The sequence below is a fragment of the Anolis carolinensis genome, chromosome 1 (genome assembly GCF_035594765.1).
Source record: "Anolis carolinensis isolate JA03-04 chromosome 1, rAnoCar3.1.pri, whole genome shotgun sequence".
In the NCBI taxonomy this organism is placed as follows: domain Eukaryota; kingdom Metazoa; phylum Chordata; class Lepidosauria; order Squamata; family Dactyloidae; genus Anolis; species Anolis carolinensis.
In genome coordinates, this window is record NC_085841.1 from 323,249,009 (window position 1) to 323,267,417 (window position 18,409).

Here is an 18,409-nt window from a genome sequence, read left to right on the forward strand (position 1 = left end):
CTGACTCAGGAGCAGGGGGAGCTGTTTTCATGAAAAGTTTTCTTTTACATTGCTTGTTTTGATTTGTTGCAAGAATTGGTGTTAGAAAAATAACAGCTACCTGTGCAAGCAACATAAATTAATTATTTTTATTTACTTTGTTTTATATCCCACCCTCTCTCCCTCGTGGAGGGACACAGAGTGGCTAACAATCTGCAACATTTCAATGCCGTTCAAGCATAAGACAATATCAACTCAAAATACGGAATATCACATATACAAAAGTAGATGGAGATAATAGACATAGCACCTTGAACCAGGCTTTCCACACAGTTAAACTGATGCAATGACATAATTTGGAGTTGCTGTTCCAGGAGGGAGGGGGAAATGGGGAGGGTATGGGTAATGGGAGATACACAACGAAGAAATGTATAAAGTGGCATATAAGGTAAAGTGGCTTTTGGAATAATGTATATTAAGATAAGACTTGTATGGTAAAAGTTTGTTAATTTAATAGATGTACTGTATCAATAAACAGATTTTTTTAAAAAATATATGCAAAAATTAAAAACAAGAATACATGATAAAACAGTATTAAAATCAACAATCCTTAGTGATTCTCACAGGCTAACCAGAAAATATAAAATAGATCACCATCCCTTGTGATATAAACACATATGTGTTTTAGATACATTGGCTATCTCAATTACAACCTATTCCCACTTCATCACCTGTTAATGTAGGTTTTTTACAATTAAAGTAGAATCAAAATGTTATACTCATGTACTGTGAGAGTCATTAACATATATGAAATTTCACCCTTTTTCGTTCCCTTTGGCAAATGTTTGTTATTTATATTGGCCTGTACTCACTGCTATCCATTTGTGGTGTGGTTATATACCTTCATGCCTACTCTAACTAATGCAGACTGTATGTAGGCTTTTCTTGGCAAAATTTGTTCAGAAGAGTTTTGCCACTGTTTTTCTTCAAGACTAAGAAATTGTGACTTGCTGAAGATTAGCCAATAGGTTTTCATGCTTGAGCAAAATTTTAACCCTGGTTTCTCAAAGTCTTCGTTCAAGATTCAAACTACTAGGCTATGCTACATTTGGGTAGAGAAAGCCATGATTGTTCTTCTTTATGTCACTCAGGTAGTAAAATCTGTTGATTGAGCTAAAGAATCCACTTTAATAACTTTTAGTTATTGTAATTTAAATGTCAGTGATCAGGCATGATCTAAATCAGAATCTACATCATTTTCTGTTTTCCTGACATAATTTCTTGGCTATGCCTTCACCAGATCTTAATAACGTCTTGTTCTACCAGTTACCTTAAACAGTAAAAACAAAGTGAAGAAGTTGTCCAGGTGGAGACTTTCGTATCAGTGGACTGGTAATTCCACCCCAGATTTTTTTCCAAATGTTAAGTTGCTATCCAAATTGCCAAGTCTTATTTCTAACCTAATTTCAGTACCTTGGATAGTTCCTCCAAAGGCCAGGCTAAATTCCAATGTAAATTCACTGAACCATTGACAAGAAAGCCACCAACTACCATTGGGTTATCTGGATGAAATTTTGCAGGCATTTATGTAGACATTGTCAAGGAGTTTTACCTATGACACCAAGAAGCTCTTGTGCTGATTTTGTGACATCAAAAAAAAAAAAAAAACAGTCCTAAGTCTGAAACAAAGGTAACTGTGAACCAATCCGGTGACACAGTATTACAGCAGGACAGCAGGCATCTTAATAATGAGAGATTACACTTTCCAGATATCCTTCAGACCAGAGGGAGGGAATTATTTGGTTTATGCTGGCAGCAATTTCCCTAAGCCATGTGAGATAACATACCTCAAGCTGTTGCAAATGTCGACAGAACTGCTACAACCCATTGCTTCAGGATGGACTTAGATCCCCTGTGGGATGAAATACATTGAAAAAGCCTCCTAAATAGTAACTGATCACTTAATTTGACTGCTTGAATAGAAGTTCCATGAAGATGTCAATCTCTAACACTTATTTGCAGCTCCTTTGAGCTCAATAATCACTTCTGGGTTTTTAAAAAAAATAAAATTAGATTAGCTTTTCAAGGTTATGGTTTCAAAAAGCTATAACATATCAAAAGTGTCAATTGCCAATTATGCCATGTTCCATTTCTTTTTGCATGTCATAAGGCAGAATGGCAAGAATAAGGATGACCTTTAATGACCTGATGTTTATTTTCCTGACAATATAGCACAAAAATATTAAATGTGTCAGAAAGAAGGGCATGAAGGAGAAAGGGAAATTAACCCAAGTCTCCAAATAAATATTTGAACAGATAAATTCATTGTCATTTGAAAAATAGCTCCATGATTCATCTGCACTAGCTGATCATTATAGGCAATTCTACTTTGCTCGACTCTTTCAACATTACCATACTAATAGTCTCTTTGTCCTTCACTATAAAAGAAAATTCTTTGAAGCATTTCAGTCTTTGTCAGTGAGGAACACCTATCTCTTTAAAGACAAATAAAGAGTTGCATCAGTTATTGGGTATGTTAAATAACATGCTTCTGAATGAAACCACATTGTGCTACTTTGCATTATCAAAATAATTCTTGCCTGTAGTCTGTGGAACATATGTGTCCTGCAAACCTAAGAAATAGTTTGTTTCCGACTTTCAAAGTTGTGTGTATCTTTTATCATAAAGACCCTTACAATTAAGTAGATTGCCAATCCATTGAAAAACAGCCAACAATTGTACTATTTCAAATAGTGCAAAAGGGAAAAATAAGTTTTACTTAAAAATGTAATGATTTATTACAGTTAATTATATTTATATTTCTCTATGACTACTCATAAGGCATTCAGTCACCTAATTATTTGTAATTCTATATTAATAGATTCTTTAGCAGTGAACTAAAGTTCATAATATATTGTCAAGCTATATTTTTCTACATTTGATGGTATGAAGAAAAATTACCCTTCCATAATGTAAACACCCATGAAAATTATGCCTACAGTATTACAAAGAAAATGACATTAGTACCATATGTCTTCCACAGTTTCTTGTATTTTGAGGTATTCACTATAAACAAAGTATAGTGCAATTTTATTTAAAGCTTACAGCTTTAAAATAGTTTCTAATTACCTATGAATGTAATCGGATCTGAGTTCTAAAATGCTATTTAATGGTGCAGCACAATATTTTTAGAATTTGAAAATGTTTAGAATTTGCAAATTGGACAAGCGATTTTCTTCTTTCTTCTCTTTCTCCTACTCACAGAGACTTAATGAAGGCAAGCTGGTCCAGCAGAATTATGTAAAGTGAAGATTTCATGTGATTCCTGATCCTTTGTAGTAATATCATTCTGCAAATATGGATGAGAGCCATTTGCATCATTTTGGAGCCACCCTTAAAACCTCAGGGATCAAAACAAAGCCTTGGACAAAAAAAAAAAATCATCATAAGACAACCAGATTCCTATGCAACTTGATTTTTTTTTTCAGTAGTTGGACTGGGAACTTCCTTGCTATCCTTTCATAGGCAGGGAAAGAGGGTTTTTTTGGCAGATCTTTGAGAACTGAATTCTCTGAGAGAAGGACCTTTCACAATGCACTATGTTGTTCATTTATGTTGTTCTTCTTTTTAATGGTTCTAATTTTAACTGCTTTTAATTGTATTAATAATATAATACTTTCAACCTATGAATGATGCAAAAAATAGCTATATCTGTTCTAACGTTTTACATTGTCGAGTCCTAGAGTGCCCCTTTCACCAGGCAGGATGATGATGATGATGATGATGATGCAACAAAAACTCATTCACTACCTTTGTTATTGCTGTATGCATTCAAAACTACACTGCCTACACTGCCATAAAACCCAGATTATAAAAGCAGATAATTCACATTATCTGCTTTGAACTGGATTATATGAGTCTACACTGCCATATAATCCAGTTCAAAACCAATAATCTGGATTGTATATAGCAGTATAGATTCAGCCCAAGTCCAATTTATGGTGACAATCTAAATCAATCCTGTCACGGGCTGAAAGATGAGACTCAAACTAGTTAAAGCAATGATTCCCAACCTTTGGTCCTCAACTCCCAAAAATCCCAACCAGTTTACAGCGGTTAGAATTGTGGGAGCTGAACTCCAAAATACCTAAAGGACCAAAGTTTGGAAAACATACAGTTAAAGAAATCTGATCATGAAAAATGAGAACATATGCTGAATACCAATGTGAATGCTTTCTGTGCATGCAAAAACCTTTTTAGGTAACAACACAGAGAACTCTGTGTAGGACAGATCTGCCAGTTTTATTGCCTCCCACGCTCGTGTTTTCTTTTAAATCTCAACTTCTTTTCCTCACATTGAGTAGTATAAAGTTATTTGTGTATTTATCATAAAATGAAACAAACAAAAGACATGGTAATTTGCACAGTCTATTTCCAGTCCAAAAAGGTCTGTGTTGCACCTGCTTGTCATGTAACTACTATTAAAGATGACGGGCCTATCAGGAGCAAAATGTATGGTAGCCTTTGTTGAATATAAACAGAGATCTAAACTGAACCTTTTGAGAGCTATATGATCTTCTTCCTTGATGGTCAAATTTGTCAGCTTTACTTTTTTCTTACTTTAATTTTTTTAAACTTCTCTTTGTGGGGAAAATTAAGAGATAGTAGTGTGGACCTCTTAAACAGAGCAGAAAAGGGAAAGAAACATATCCAAGAGCCTTACTTAAAAATTACTTCCCAATAACCAATAAATAGTCTAATGAAGAAAACAGAGGAAAGTACTCTGAAGTTGAGAAGAATGTAAGAGAAAGATATGGATAAACAGGAAATCACAATACATATTTGATGTCTTTAAACTCCAAAAATAAGGCGCAAATGAGAAGTTTTTGAATATAGTCATGAAAAGGTTGTTAATTCTAACAAGTTTCTTCTGTCATAAATACAAATAAATATATGTTCTAAGTTCTTTTTAAAATGGGTTACATTCAGAGGCGGTTCAACCACCAGGCCAACTAGGCAGTTGCCTGTGGTGCCATCTTGTTGGGGGCGCCATTGAGGCACCTCCTGTCTCCTGTGGCCTGCCTCTGCTGCCGCGCCTCCCTCTGCAAGGAAGGAGCTGAGGTCGCCGCTTTGGGGAGCAGAGAAGCAGCACTTCTCTGCTCCTGAAAACCCCGAACACCTTCCTTCTCGCCAGGAAGGCGTTCGGGGATTTGCAGAGCAGAGAAGCTGCCGAATGCCTTCCTGGCGAGGCCTTCCTGGCAAAGCCTCGCCAGGAAGGCGTTCAGCGGTTTGGGGAGCAGAGAAGCACCGCTTTTCTGCTCTCCAAAGCCCCGAACGCCTTCCTGGCGAGAACGAATGTCTGGATTTCTCCTGTTTTCAGAGTGTTGTTCTTTATTTATTGTCCTGATTTTAGAGGGTTTTTTAAGTCCACACTGCCCTATATCTAAGTTATCTAAGTCCACACTGCCCTATATCCCTGTTCAAAGTTTGGTGCTAAATTCGCAAATATAGTAATTCCTACATAACATTACCATGTATTGAACTGCTTTTTCTGTTGATTTGTTGTAAAACATGATGTTTTGGTGCTTAATTTGTAAAATCTTAATGTAATTTGATGTTTAATAGGCTTTTCCTTAATCCCTCCTTATTATCCAACATTTTCGCTTATCCAATGCTTTTATTTTTCAGTGATTGGTTTGGGGGGGGCAAAATTCTGTTCGCCTACACTTGAAAAATACCTAGGGCCGGCTCTGGTTACATTACCTGTTCTCAGCATTCCACTTTTTTCTCAGATGGCCACAGAGTCATCATGGCTTAGGCCTTCCTGGGAGATTCTGGACGTTGTAGCCGAAAAAAGGATTTTTCCTATTATCTTTTTCTTTCCCTGACACACACACATGTGCACACACAAACACACTTGTGTTCAGCACTATTTTAGTTGATAGCTGACCTCCCACCTTTTTGAATTACAACTCCCAGAAACCCCCAGACAAAGATTAACTTGGATCTAAGTTTTGATCTAGAGGTCCCTAGCCTTTGGCTGTCCAGATGTTTTGAGCTTCCAGAATTCCTGATAGTTGTCCAATCTGGCTGGGGATTCTAGAAGTTAAGACCTAAATAGATGGAGAACCAAAGGTTGGAAACCATTGATTCAAACCAGACCTTCTTAAACCTTTTCCACTATCGACCCCCTTTCCATTCGAGACATTTTTGGTATAAAGGTATGTAAAATAGGTGTAAAAATCCAACATTTACTGATAATAAATTAGCATTTGTAAGGCATGATAAACAAAACGATTCTCCTTTTTTATGAAGTACAGCTGAAGCATTTTCTGCAGAGTCCACCGTAAACACTGCACATTGTTGCGAACAGATTTGTGTAAATACGTGACATTCAGGAACCTTTTATCGTTGCCATTTTTCATGACTCCAGCATTGAGCTAAGGGGACCCCATTTGGTGTCCGGACCCACAGTTTAAGAAGCAGTGACCTAAACCATCTGAAGAGCCCAGCTGTCCAAATGTATCTCCCTCTATGAACCATCACGGAAGTTAAGTTCTTCTGGGGAAGCTTTGCTCTTGGTTCCACCTCCTTCGCAAGTGCGGTTGGTGGGGATGAGAGACAACCTTCTCAGTGGTGGCTCCTCAGCTCTGGAACTCTCACCCCAGTGAGATTAGCTCAGCACCCTCCCTCTTGGCCTTCAGAAAGAAACCAAAGACATGGTTATGGGACCAAGCTTTTGGCCAGTAAAGTAATGCAGTGCAAGAAATAAATAGGGAATATGTGCAATTGACAATTGAAATGGCCCCAGTCCATGATTTTGGATCATGTGATTTTAATGTTTATACTAGATGTTTTAATTCTATGTCTTAATGTCTAAATGTTGTTTATATCTTATGTTTTTATGGTTTTATTGCATATTTATATGTTTATTGTTTAGATATATGATTTAGTTTTACATATATGTTTGGCAATGAATTTTGCCATTATTATGTTATAAACCACTTTGAGTTCCCCCAGGAGTGAGAAAAGCGGTATATAAATACAGTAAGTAAATAAATATTTGTTCATAGAAATCTACATGAACCTTGAGATCTTTGAGGGAGTCCTTTCTCTTGTTCCTCCACTCCCATAGGCCTATGTTGTGGGAATATGGAGGGAACCTCTAGAACTGCTTTCCCGGGAAGGCTAAATTGTTTACTTTTTGTTGTCAGGTAAAGACTCATTTATTCCTACAGACTTTGGGGAAATGAGTCTTATGAGGAAATTACTTTCAATAATGTGCTGTACTATTCCCATTTCTTACATTTTTAATGGATATGTTTTGTATGTTTTTATTTGATAGGTAGTGTGATTACTTTTTAGCAATAACTTTTTTGTATGATTTAACTTACATGTGATTTTATCTGATTTAATTTCAGTAAGTCCCCTTGAGTCCCAGTTTTGGAAGAAATAAATAAATAGGAAACATTTACCAATTTCTGTACTGTAAAATATCCTCACATGAAGGTGCATGCAAACAGCACACTTCAGTGCATGAGGATATGTCTATCAAGCAAGGTGTACTCTATGTAAATAGAACCGGTGTCACAAAGCATTGTTGCATTAAATCTTCAGACTATGACCAAATGATTTTTTATTTCCTCAAATAAACATTTATTTGTGTTTAAAAAAGAACACTTTATAAGAGAGCCACTGCATTTTATTTATTTGTTTATTTGTTTATTTTATTTATTTTATTTATATACCGCTGTTCTCCCCCAAGGGGACCCAGAGTGGTCTTACATAATGGCAAGATTACTGCCACATATAATACAAAATATAGTAAAAACCAACAATCGTAAAACACACTTAAAAACCAATATCACACTCAATTAAAACAATAAACCACTGTGTGACCGTTACAACAGGGCCAGTAGCATTGGGCCAAAAGTCAGAGCCAGTCTGTATTCAACTTCACATTAATCCAGCGAATACATCAGGCTTGGCCCCACATCCAGGTCTTCAGCTGCTTCCTAAAAGGCATGAGTGAGGGGGCTTCCCTAATCTCCCTTGGCAAGGAGTTCCACAGCTGCGGAGCCACCACCGAAAAAGCCCTGTCTCTCGTCCCCACCAAATGCACCTGTGACAGTGGCGGGACTGAGAGCAGGGCCTCACTCGAAGATCTTAATCTGCGGGGGGGGGGGGGCTCATAGGGGGAGATACTTTTGGAGAGGTAAGTTGGACCAGAGCCGTTTAAGGCATTCTTTACAGTTCTCAGGTTCAAAATCTCACATTTTAGAAATTTGAAATACATGCCTCTTTTCCAAAAATGTTGTTTCTTAAATTTTGGACAACAATCCCTGCAGTTCTTTAGCATTGAACATTCTGGCTGGGTCTTCTTCAGTTTAAAATCCAAAACTCTTGGAAAGACAAATGTTCCTCTCATCATTCATTTTATCCAATGACTTTATGTTGGCGTAAACACATAGGCCAAAATCCTGTGTGATAATCACTGCAGCCATTCCACATCTAGTGAGAGTGGTGTTTGACTAACAACCTCATCACACGTGGCTAAAATCTGTGGCATGTGCCAATCTATCCCCAATCATCCATGGAGCCAGCCGGCTACCATCAGATGACGCCATGAGTGAAGGAGGGCTGAATTGGTACATCGCTGTGTCAACATGGGAGGCTTTTCCATGTTGCCATTTATTTTAATCGGGGAGCGGCCCGCACCATGCTTCCCCCCATGTGATCAACGGCTGCAGGAGCCAGGCAATGCAGGGCGAGGTGACAGTTTCCCCGCGCCCCGCGGCAAAGCGAAATGAGGTGAGCATTTTTCGGCAGCCATGTGACAAGGCCGTATGCTCCTGTAGTTAGATGCAAAATGACTGAATGCTCACAACCTCTGAGTATGCCAGCCATAGATGTGGGCGAAAAGTCAGGCGAGAATGCTTCTGGAACATAGCCATACAGCCCAGGAAACACACAACAACCCTGTGATTCTGGCCATGAAAGCCTTCAACAACAATTTGAATCCTCTGTTGAGATCTGGTGGGGTCCTCTGGAATCAGATGCTTCTCAAATGTTCTGCCATTTTAGGGCCCTTCTATACTGCCATATAATCCAGATTATCAAAGCAGATAATCCACATTATCTGCTTTGAACTGGATTATCCGAGTCTACACTGTCATATAATCCAGTTCAAAGCAGATAACCTAGATTTTTATGGCAGTGTAAAAGAGCCCTTATTAAGCAAAGACTGACCATGGAGGGTGCTTCAGTGACTCTATGGTAAATCCAGGAGATTGTCAATTAGAAATATGTCAGAGACATACAGAAAACTCACAGCAACCCAAGACAAAGTTTTTTTGTTTCCTATTGGTCACTTCTGTCCATGATGAAGAGGAGCCATTGGTGAGTATCCTTTATGTTCAGCAGGTAATCTAATTACTAATCCACCTAACAGGAGCACTGTGTTAACAATCTATCATTATATTGGCATTTGGGGCACTGATTGAAAAAACTGCAGTGGATAGACCACATCAGATCTAGTTTCTTAGATATGATCATGATGTTCTGAATCTCAAAACCAAAACTGTTAGGGGGAACCAATGCTATTTTTGGAAACAGGTCAAATATACCCAAAAACAGGTCTAACATTGGAGGCACCAAAATGTATGTTGGCCAGTGTAATATCCCAGAAGACAGAATCAGAATCCAAAATTATCTTAACAGATTAGAGATCTGGGACAAAATGAACAAAATGAATTTCAACAGGTATACATAACATAAGTTACTTCATTTAGGCAGAAAAAATGAAATGCTCATAAAGGAAATGGGTAACACCTTGTTTGAAAGCAATAGGTGCAAATAGAACCCATGAGTCTTAGTAAATCACAAGCAGATCATGAGTCAAAAGTGTGAGGAGGCAGCTCAAAAGGCAATGTGATTCTATGCTACCTCAGTAGGAATATACTGTCTAAGCCGAAGGAAATAATTGCACCACTCTACTCTGCTTTGGCCATTCCTCACCTGTATCTGGTTCTGAACACTACAATTCAAGAAGGATATTGACAAGCTGGAACGAGTCCAGACAAAAATGGCCAAAATGAAAAAAGATCTGGAAACTCTAGGATTCTAGGAGTTGCCCAAGCAAGATATCCACCAGTTAAGACTGGTTGAAGATTTTTTGTTTAAAAAAAGCCAAGAGACCACTTAGAGGAGGAAACAGCAAATACCAAGAAGCAACACTAAATTGCGTGGTACTATGAAGCACAAATTACTGCTCTGAGATCTCATTTCTAGTGTGATTGCTGTGGACTGTTCCATTCCCTCAAGCAATTAAGTACTGCAATTATATTTTATTTTCAGTTATACACAAGCTTTGCTAATGTTAAGACCATTGTGTTTTCTTTCTGTTCTTTGTCTACTCCTGACACTCATGGTTTGAGCAGCATTTTCCTGCTCCTCAAAGAACAACACAATTACCTTCAACAACAGTTGTTTAAATGCTTATGATTTCAAAGAGTTCTAAGTAATGTTTCTCAATGTCTTTGAATTGGCCCAGCAAATAGTTCTCCCATTATTCTCCTACAAATATGCAGATGCCAGCTCACAAGAAGAGACCATACAGCATAAGCAAGCCTCCCCAATAAACTAATGTCATCACCTAAATTATAAATATCAAATTTAGGATGATTGGTTATCCTTATAACATGCTCCACGGTTCTGAAAGGTATTTTGTTTTGCATTGTAGCCTATTTTAGTTGTAAAATGCTTTGAGTCATTTTTAAAGAAAAAGATTCAATATTTTTATTGTTTGTTTGTTTGTTTGTTTGTTCCTCCAATACAGTATGACGGGGGACAGGGTTATGATGATGAAGATGTGGGTAGTGATTGTTAATTATGTGACAGGGAACGCCTGAAAAGAACTATTGTCTGCAGCAAAAATATTAAATGCTGCATTTCTGAAAACAGAACAGGGAAAGAGCATGTCAGACAAAATCCCTTGATAGCAGTACCTGTCTACTTCCTCTCGGTGCTATTTTTTAAAAAAATCTTGTTTTACATTGTTCACACATTCCATATTAACTCTAGTTGGCATAGATTTTTATTGGCTGGAAGGTGGTGAATTCATTCTTCCAGGTCTTCCAACCCCATTGTCTCTGAGAATTATGTGACATCCAAAGCTTAGCTCAATCGCTCACATGGCAATGGAGACACAGAGCAATTAAAAAGTGAGCGGGACATGATAAATGCAAGACCCAATATCCTTGCCTGTCTTTGTGGTTGGGAACTAATTAATAGGTTCTGCTGAAAGTGGAGCACAAATGAATATTTGTTTCTGTTTGCGTGCTGCACTGTATTTTGACAAGAGGCCAAGTCGTCCTAAGTCTGAACATCAGAACACGACAGCACCGTTTAATCACCAACAGATGAGCTAAATAGTTCAAGAGAGAAGGCCTTCACCCTCCCCTTTTCCATTTGAAGCCTGCCTACAGCTTGTCTGATTGGTCAAGCATTTCATTGCAGATGATGGTAATGAATGGAAACAGTCCAATCGCCCTGCACCCTAACCCACCCCACCTTCACAGTGATTGCTTTTCTAAACCAACCGCATAAACATTGCCATTCCTAGCAGATCCACTTTATTGTTCTTTGCCTTTCAAAGAGTATGCATACTTTCCTTATTGTTGACAACTATATTTCCAGTGAGCCCAGAAAGGAAGGGTTCCGTTAATAAATTACAGAGTAGTGATTTCATTTAATTAAAGAATATAGTCATTAATGTAAGTCATTTCTAAAGTAAATGAATAATAGACTGTAAAATCTACCAAAATATTTCTGTCAGCAAATCACTCAAGGGTAACACTTTTTTGTATTAACTCTGCAAACTTACATATCGCCTTTTTCTGTTTGGATATTCTTCTTCCCCTTCACCTTTTGTCCTTTGTTGCCCAGAAAAAAGAATTTATTTAACAGAAGAAATATCTCTGTTTCAAATCTCCAGCAAAAATAATTTAATCTCTAGCTTGAAAATGCACTACAAAATAAACAGCCCGGAAACCACACAACAACCCAATCAATGGAAGAACTGGAAGGATCTCAATGGTTTATCCCAAGCCATAGTGTTTCTGTATTTTTCTCCAGTTCCCTTTTGTTTTAAAAGCTATAATTTCATCTTCACATTCAAACATACTGAATGATAGGGTTAAAGAAACCTAGAGCCTATTTTTAAATGGAAAGACCCCAGGATAAGTTTTATTGGTGGTTTGGTGACATCTCGTGGTACAAGAATGCATAGCAAGCTTTATTTTATAGCATATTTATGCATGGTTCAGTTTTCAAAACATCACCAGTTTCTTTAATTATGGCACCAGCCCAGCATTTGGGCAACATAAACAAGAGTTTGCTGCATCTCGTCTTCTTTGGAAAGTCAGTGTCATCTTGGTATTTTTTTATTCCCAATCATTAATACGTCCTCCCTCGTCACAACCTCATCCATATATACATTTACTGCCCATAAACACTGTATGCATCCCATTTCCTTCTCATCTATCATTTCGAGGAATTCATTCTGAACACTAGTCAAATAAGAGTATCTAGGGAAAGCAACTGATAGGGATAAAAAAATTAAACTCCATCCTTTCTCCCATAATTTTGGTTTATTTGTAATTTGGCACCTTATATGCATACTCATGTACTTGTCCTCCAGCAATTCCCAGGTGACAATAACAATACTTTTACATGCTTGTAATATCCTTAGTCTCACGCCGATAATCCTACATATGTCGGGCCACAAATGAATCCCACTGAATTTAGTCATCTGATCTCATAACTAGAAAGTTAACGAGTTAGCACTCTCAAGTTACCAGTTGTTTCTAAGCAAGAAAGGAAATTTTGTTTTCTGAAACATATCAGGCTTGAATAGATTCAGGCTTTTCAAGGAACTGTTTCTTTCCTGCTCTGATATTTTCCCCAAAATAAGGAATTGCTGTTACTGCTTTTGAAAACTGCTGTCAAGTCAACTTTGACTTATGGTGACCCCATGAATTAGAGACCTCCAAGCTAACCTGACATTAGGTCTTGCAGACTCGGGGCCATGGTTTCCTTGATTAACTCTATTCATCTGGAATACAGCTTTACTTCCTTACCAAGCATTATTGTATTCATTGTATTATACCATATACGATAGAACATAATGTAGAAGGTTAATAGCAGCCAATGACAAAGTGAGGGAATCAATTCAATCAGGACTGAGATGCTGGGTGATGGGTTTTAAACCTTTCATTTATACTATAATTTTCACAAGGAAAATTTCCCACAAGCTTTTATTTAAGCCCCAGAGCAAATGCATACAGTTCCTCATATGGGTACCCATGTGATTGTTAACCATTGTGGCAGGAATGGTTTCAATTGGAAACATGGCATTAGTGGGTTCAAAACCTTTTGCCATTGGCATTGTCTAATCAGAATGAAGAGGCCCTGCATCTATTAAATCTTGAGAAATCACAGAAGATTCAACCCATTGATAGGTTGGCTATGCAAAACTAAATGCCCTTGAGGGTTGAGATTGATTTGCATTAGTCTCTGAAATGTATAGCCTTCCCTTTACAATGTACAAAATAAAGTGACACATTATTCCATATGTAGTTCAACTACATGGCAATCCTTTTTATTTGTAAGCTGCCTGATGATGATGATGATGATGATGATGATGACGACGACGACGACGACGATGATGATGCTAATGCATTTTTATATATTTACTACTCCATATAAGACATATAAGATAACATGAAACAGATCTCCCAAAATGTTTGTGATCACAACAATATATATAAGTAAGAAAGAAACATTTAGAAATAATGCAAAAACTGAAAATGGGTATAGATTCCAATAAGTCTTACCTTTTTTACAAAATCTTCAAAAGAGGATACTTAAATAGACACATTGGTCGTCCATGTTCATACTCAGCTTATTAGCAGGAGTGAAATGTGTTTTTTGTATGCAAGACATAAAAGAGTCGACTCTCTTCCTCCCAAATTTACTTCTACATGATCAAACTGATTTGGTTTGAACATTATTTGGTTGTTGTTTTTGCTTCTTCAAACGTGAAAGAAATGGACTTACCAATTGCAAATACAAACCTGTCAAAATATTTTAATTTATTTATCTCAAAGACCTTGCATCTTTACACCTTGCAATTTCAAGTGGACAAATAGCAGGGAATGACATGGTTGCGTTCTTGCAAATGTCTTCTCCCACCAGAACTGCCCCCAATTACAAAGCTATCTTTTTAAAGGAAAAGGAAATGAAAAATCCCCAGGCTGTTCATATATCCCCTGTACAACATATAATGCTAAATCAAGTTACTTTGCTTGAGAAATCTTAATTTCCACAATATAGCATTTTTACTCTTTAAAAAACAATAAATACGGATATTGAATTGGATGACAGAGATAACACTTTTAGGATTGTTTTTTTAAAAAATAGCTGCAGTTTAATAAACAAAGGTTTGTGTACTTTTCATGCAGAACAGATAGTGTGTGTCGCATGTGAGTGTTCGTGTGTGTGTGTGTGTGTGTAAGTAAGAGAGAGATTGTAATGAGGTTGCTATGGCAATTACTTGTCACTAATGATAGGAGGGTAATTACTGCAGTAGATTCCCACGTAGCTGTTCAGCACTCGACTTACGACTTCTCCCTGCTATATATTTCTAACTTAACCAGCGATGGCTCCTGTACATATAGAATCAGTCTTTGATCTTAACATATTTTTACAAAAATCAAGTATCTGTGCTTCTAGTAAACATACTTCATCAGCCACTGTGGTCTATTCTTTATGGGATGTAAAGGGAGTGAAATATTGGTGAGCAAGCCCTGGCCTGCTGATCAATGCGGATCGGACTAAAGAGGAACACATTGTCCCTCCAATCAACCTGCTTTTGCTCCCATAAAGAGGTTTCCTTGGAGATGCATGCTCAAGCAGCTTGCAAATGAAGCTCCTAGTAATGATTTAGGGGAAGCCTTGAACTACCACTGTAACTAATTATTTTAAAAGCAACTTTCCAAACTCTAGTTTCATGCTCCTAAGAACCTTGGAGGATGTGCAAAGATGCACAGGCTGAAATCAAGAGTAACAAACAAGGCTCAAGACAGAAGAAAATGCAGGTGTGAATAGATATCAAGACACCAGGTATCATTACAGTATCAAGAGGTCCAATGTGATAAATGTGGCATTACTCAAAGTAAATTTACAACCAAGCACCTTCCAAAAGAGAACCAGGCCCCTTCGGCCCCTTCTGACCCTTCTGCACTGCCATATAAAATCCAGATTACCTGCTTTGAACTGGATTATATGAGTCTGCACTGCTATATAATCCAGTTCAAAGCAGATCATGTGGATTATCTGCTTTGATAATCTGAATTATATGTCATTGTAGAAGCACCCCCACCCCCATCACCATATAAAATCCGGATTATCTGCTTTGAACTGGATTATATGAGTCTGCACTGCTATATAATCTAGTTCAAAGCAGATCATGTGGATTATATGCTTTGATAATCTGAATTATATGTCATTGTAGAAGCACCCCCACCCCCACCACCATATAAAATCCGGATTATCTGTGTAGGTCTAGAGACAGAGGCAGAGATGTTGACTTCCAGCAACTTCACAATTGGGAATCCATGTTCTGGATGGGGCTGCACTCCTTCTGAAAAAAGTAACATTCCCAATCAGGCTGTCTACTAGGCAGGTAGGATTGGAGGAAGAACTGGCTTTTGATGTTCACATTCCCAAGAAGTAATGCTAAATAAAATGTTGCTGAGTTGCCAGTGTTCCTTGCAATTTAATTTTGAATGTAAACAACTTGAAACTCTACTGAATGCAGCTATTTCATTCAGATTTCATAGCAGCCCTATCCCCTGAAATAAAGAAAGCTGTTTCAATTTGTTTATTGGTGACCTTCCATGCAAATGTCCTACAGCAACATTAATAGCAGGCTCTTTTTCACAGATTAAGCAGTTTCACTGAGTTAATGGTGCTTGCTTTGTTTACGACTCCAGTGAGTCGTTCATAAATGCGAATGAGATCAGTTTTTGATGTGCAAAATTCCTGAATGGTGTTCAAAACCCAGGTGCTTTGGGAGAATTGTATTAAAAAGCATGGCCCCTACTTGTTCAATTTCATTGAATTTTAAGATGTGGATCCCTGAAGTACATGAAATCAGCAGGATAAGTAAAGGAGAGTAAAGGGGGGAAGAGAAATGTGCAAACTTCCTAGCGAATGCCACAAGTGCCAGCTTGCAAGGCTCACAAGCAGAGATGGCAGCCCATCTAAGCTCCCAGGCTGTCACATAATACCAGATGCTGGAAGTTGTGAAGCAATGTGTTTAAGTATAAATAGTCACCACTGGCTTGAAGAAGTAAAACTGTTCTCTTAGTTCAGTCAACACATTGCTTGCTGGGGAAGCTGAGAAGCCAATGGCCTCAACTCACCAGTGATTTCTCCCTGTAAAATGAAAGCAGGCAATAATTTGGTGTGTAATATTGTCTATTAGGTGGTACATAAAGGCCTGCATTGTATGTTCATACTGTAGCTGTATAGAAAACATTACAGAATGAGCCTGCTTTTAGCCTGATGCCTCATACAGTGGTAATTAAGGAGAACAGTCTTTTGATTTGCTACTATTTGCAGTTCCACAGGAAAAACAGGGTTTAGGCCATCTTGTGCTGTGTATTGTTGCTATGCTTAATCTTCTGATTTGCCTGCAACAATTACAAGCAACACCTATGGAGTCTTTAATTGCTTGCCTTCTTATTCTATGGCAATTGTAATTACTGCACAGGAGTTTATAAGGGGGAGTTAGAGAAATATGCACATCACCCTGGCTGGGTTATTTTCTGTAAGGAGCCACAAAAAATGCAAGAAACCTTGATATAAAGTTTATATGATTCCGCCCAAGCAGCCTAGGATAATGTTGAGCTTTTCCTGTGTGGAACCATTTAGCCATAGCTAGGCAGACATCTGATGGGAGTTTGCTTTTCCAGGTAGCCCATGAGCCAGGCAAATTTGTTATCAGAAATGTGTAAGGCTTAAATAAATTGTGCTAGTTCTGCTTCATCTCTATTCAATTGCTGCAGGTTATGGGCCACAGAGGAGAAATGAGCTATGTTGCAGAATCTTCCCTAGTTTTGAAAGGGCTAACAGCAGTCTGGATTGGAAACACAATAATGAACGAGGTGATTGAAGGACAGTTGCTTTAACAGAGAAGGCGGCATCCTGTGGATTTAGGGACCTTCCTGAGATCTCTGATGGTTCTAGACATTCCTCCCTGAACTGCAAATTCCAGATTTTCATAGGTTGGAAACACTGGCATTAAAACTCGTCTTTGCTTACTAGCATACAGAGAAGGAGGATTACCAAACCTCTGGTTGAGAACTATATTAACCCTATATATATATATATATATATATATATATATATATATATATATTCTATATAACCCTAACCCTAACCCTAACCCAACCCTAACCCTAACCCTAACCCTACGTAGTTGGGCTCTGATAGTCCATGTGGGCCCAATTGTCATCACTGGCTATAAAATCAACCCAGACAGATGTGACCCTCTTGACTTTTCCTCGTTCTTTCGGACAGCAAAAGGTCAGATGCTGTTCAGTAGAACACAGGTTAAACAGACAGCCATGAGACAATGAAACCATAATCGCTGCTCATCTGATGTTGCCATTTTAATGTAAACACCTAGCAGTTATTCAGTGTTCCCCTAGCATTTAGCAAAATGCATACATCTCTTGTAAGACAATGAGCAGAAATGAGGACTGAGATCCTGTATCATCATATGTAACCATAGCTACATCTGTCAATGCCACTCCAAAAAAAACAAAAACAAAACTACTTTCAGCCAGGCAACACCTCAATTGAAGAGTTCCCAAGGCATTGCGGTTTGGGGCACTTGGAAATGAAATCTGAATCACTCTACTGTTTGTAGGGTGCATTGTAAACAAGCAGCTGGAGAGACACCTTGGAGTTTTTTTGCAACTGCTTCTCTCACTATAAGGCCGTACTTAAATGGATATCAGTCAAAGTAATTAAAATAGACATGAACATAAAATGTTTTGGGTCTACTACCCAAGGTAAGAATAAGAAAAGTGGGCTAAGAGAAGAGAACTAATTGTGATGTCTCATGGGCCATGTAGTCCCGTTCCTAGTACTATTGTGGCAGACGAAGAGGAAAACTTGGGTTTCCCACCGATTCAGCCACTGCACCTGCAGGATGTTTGCCCTCAAGAAGTCAGCCAAACAAGCCTTGGGCAGAATTCTCCCCTGTTCTCTCGTAAGGATAATTATAATAGAGATAGAGGCGCTAGGGAGGCGAATCGCCGAAACGCCAGAATCGCTGCCAGACAATTAGCTGATTAAG

At 38.1% G+C, this 18,409-nt stretch overlaps 1 long non-coding RNA gene across 2 annotated transcripts in view; it reads right to left on the reverse strand.

Moving 5' to 3' along the window:
- The window catches only part of LOC134295493 (uncharacterized), a 37,624-nt gene extending 23,307 nt beyond the window's left edge, over positions 1 to 14,317 (reverse strand). Inside the window, exon 1 of one of the 2 annotated variants that reach the window (XR_010002088.1) lies at positions 13,875 to 14,317. This is a non-coding gene — a long non-coding RNA (uncharacterized LOC134295493). Of the gene's footprint in view, positions 1 to 11,863; positions 12,867 to 13,874 lie in introns of those variants that run through there. The other variant, XR_010002089.1, reaches the window with a different exon arrangement.
- Positions 14,318 to 18,409: the final 4,092 nt, after the last annotated feature.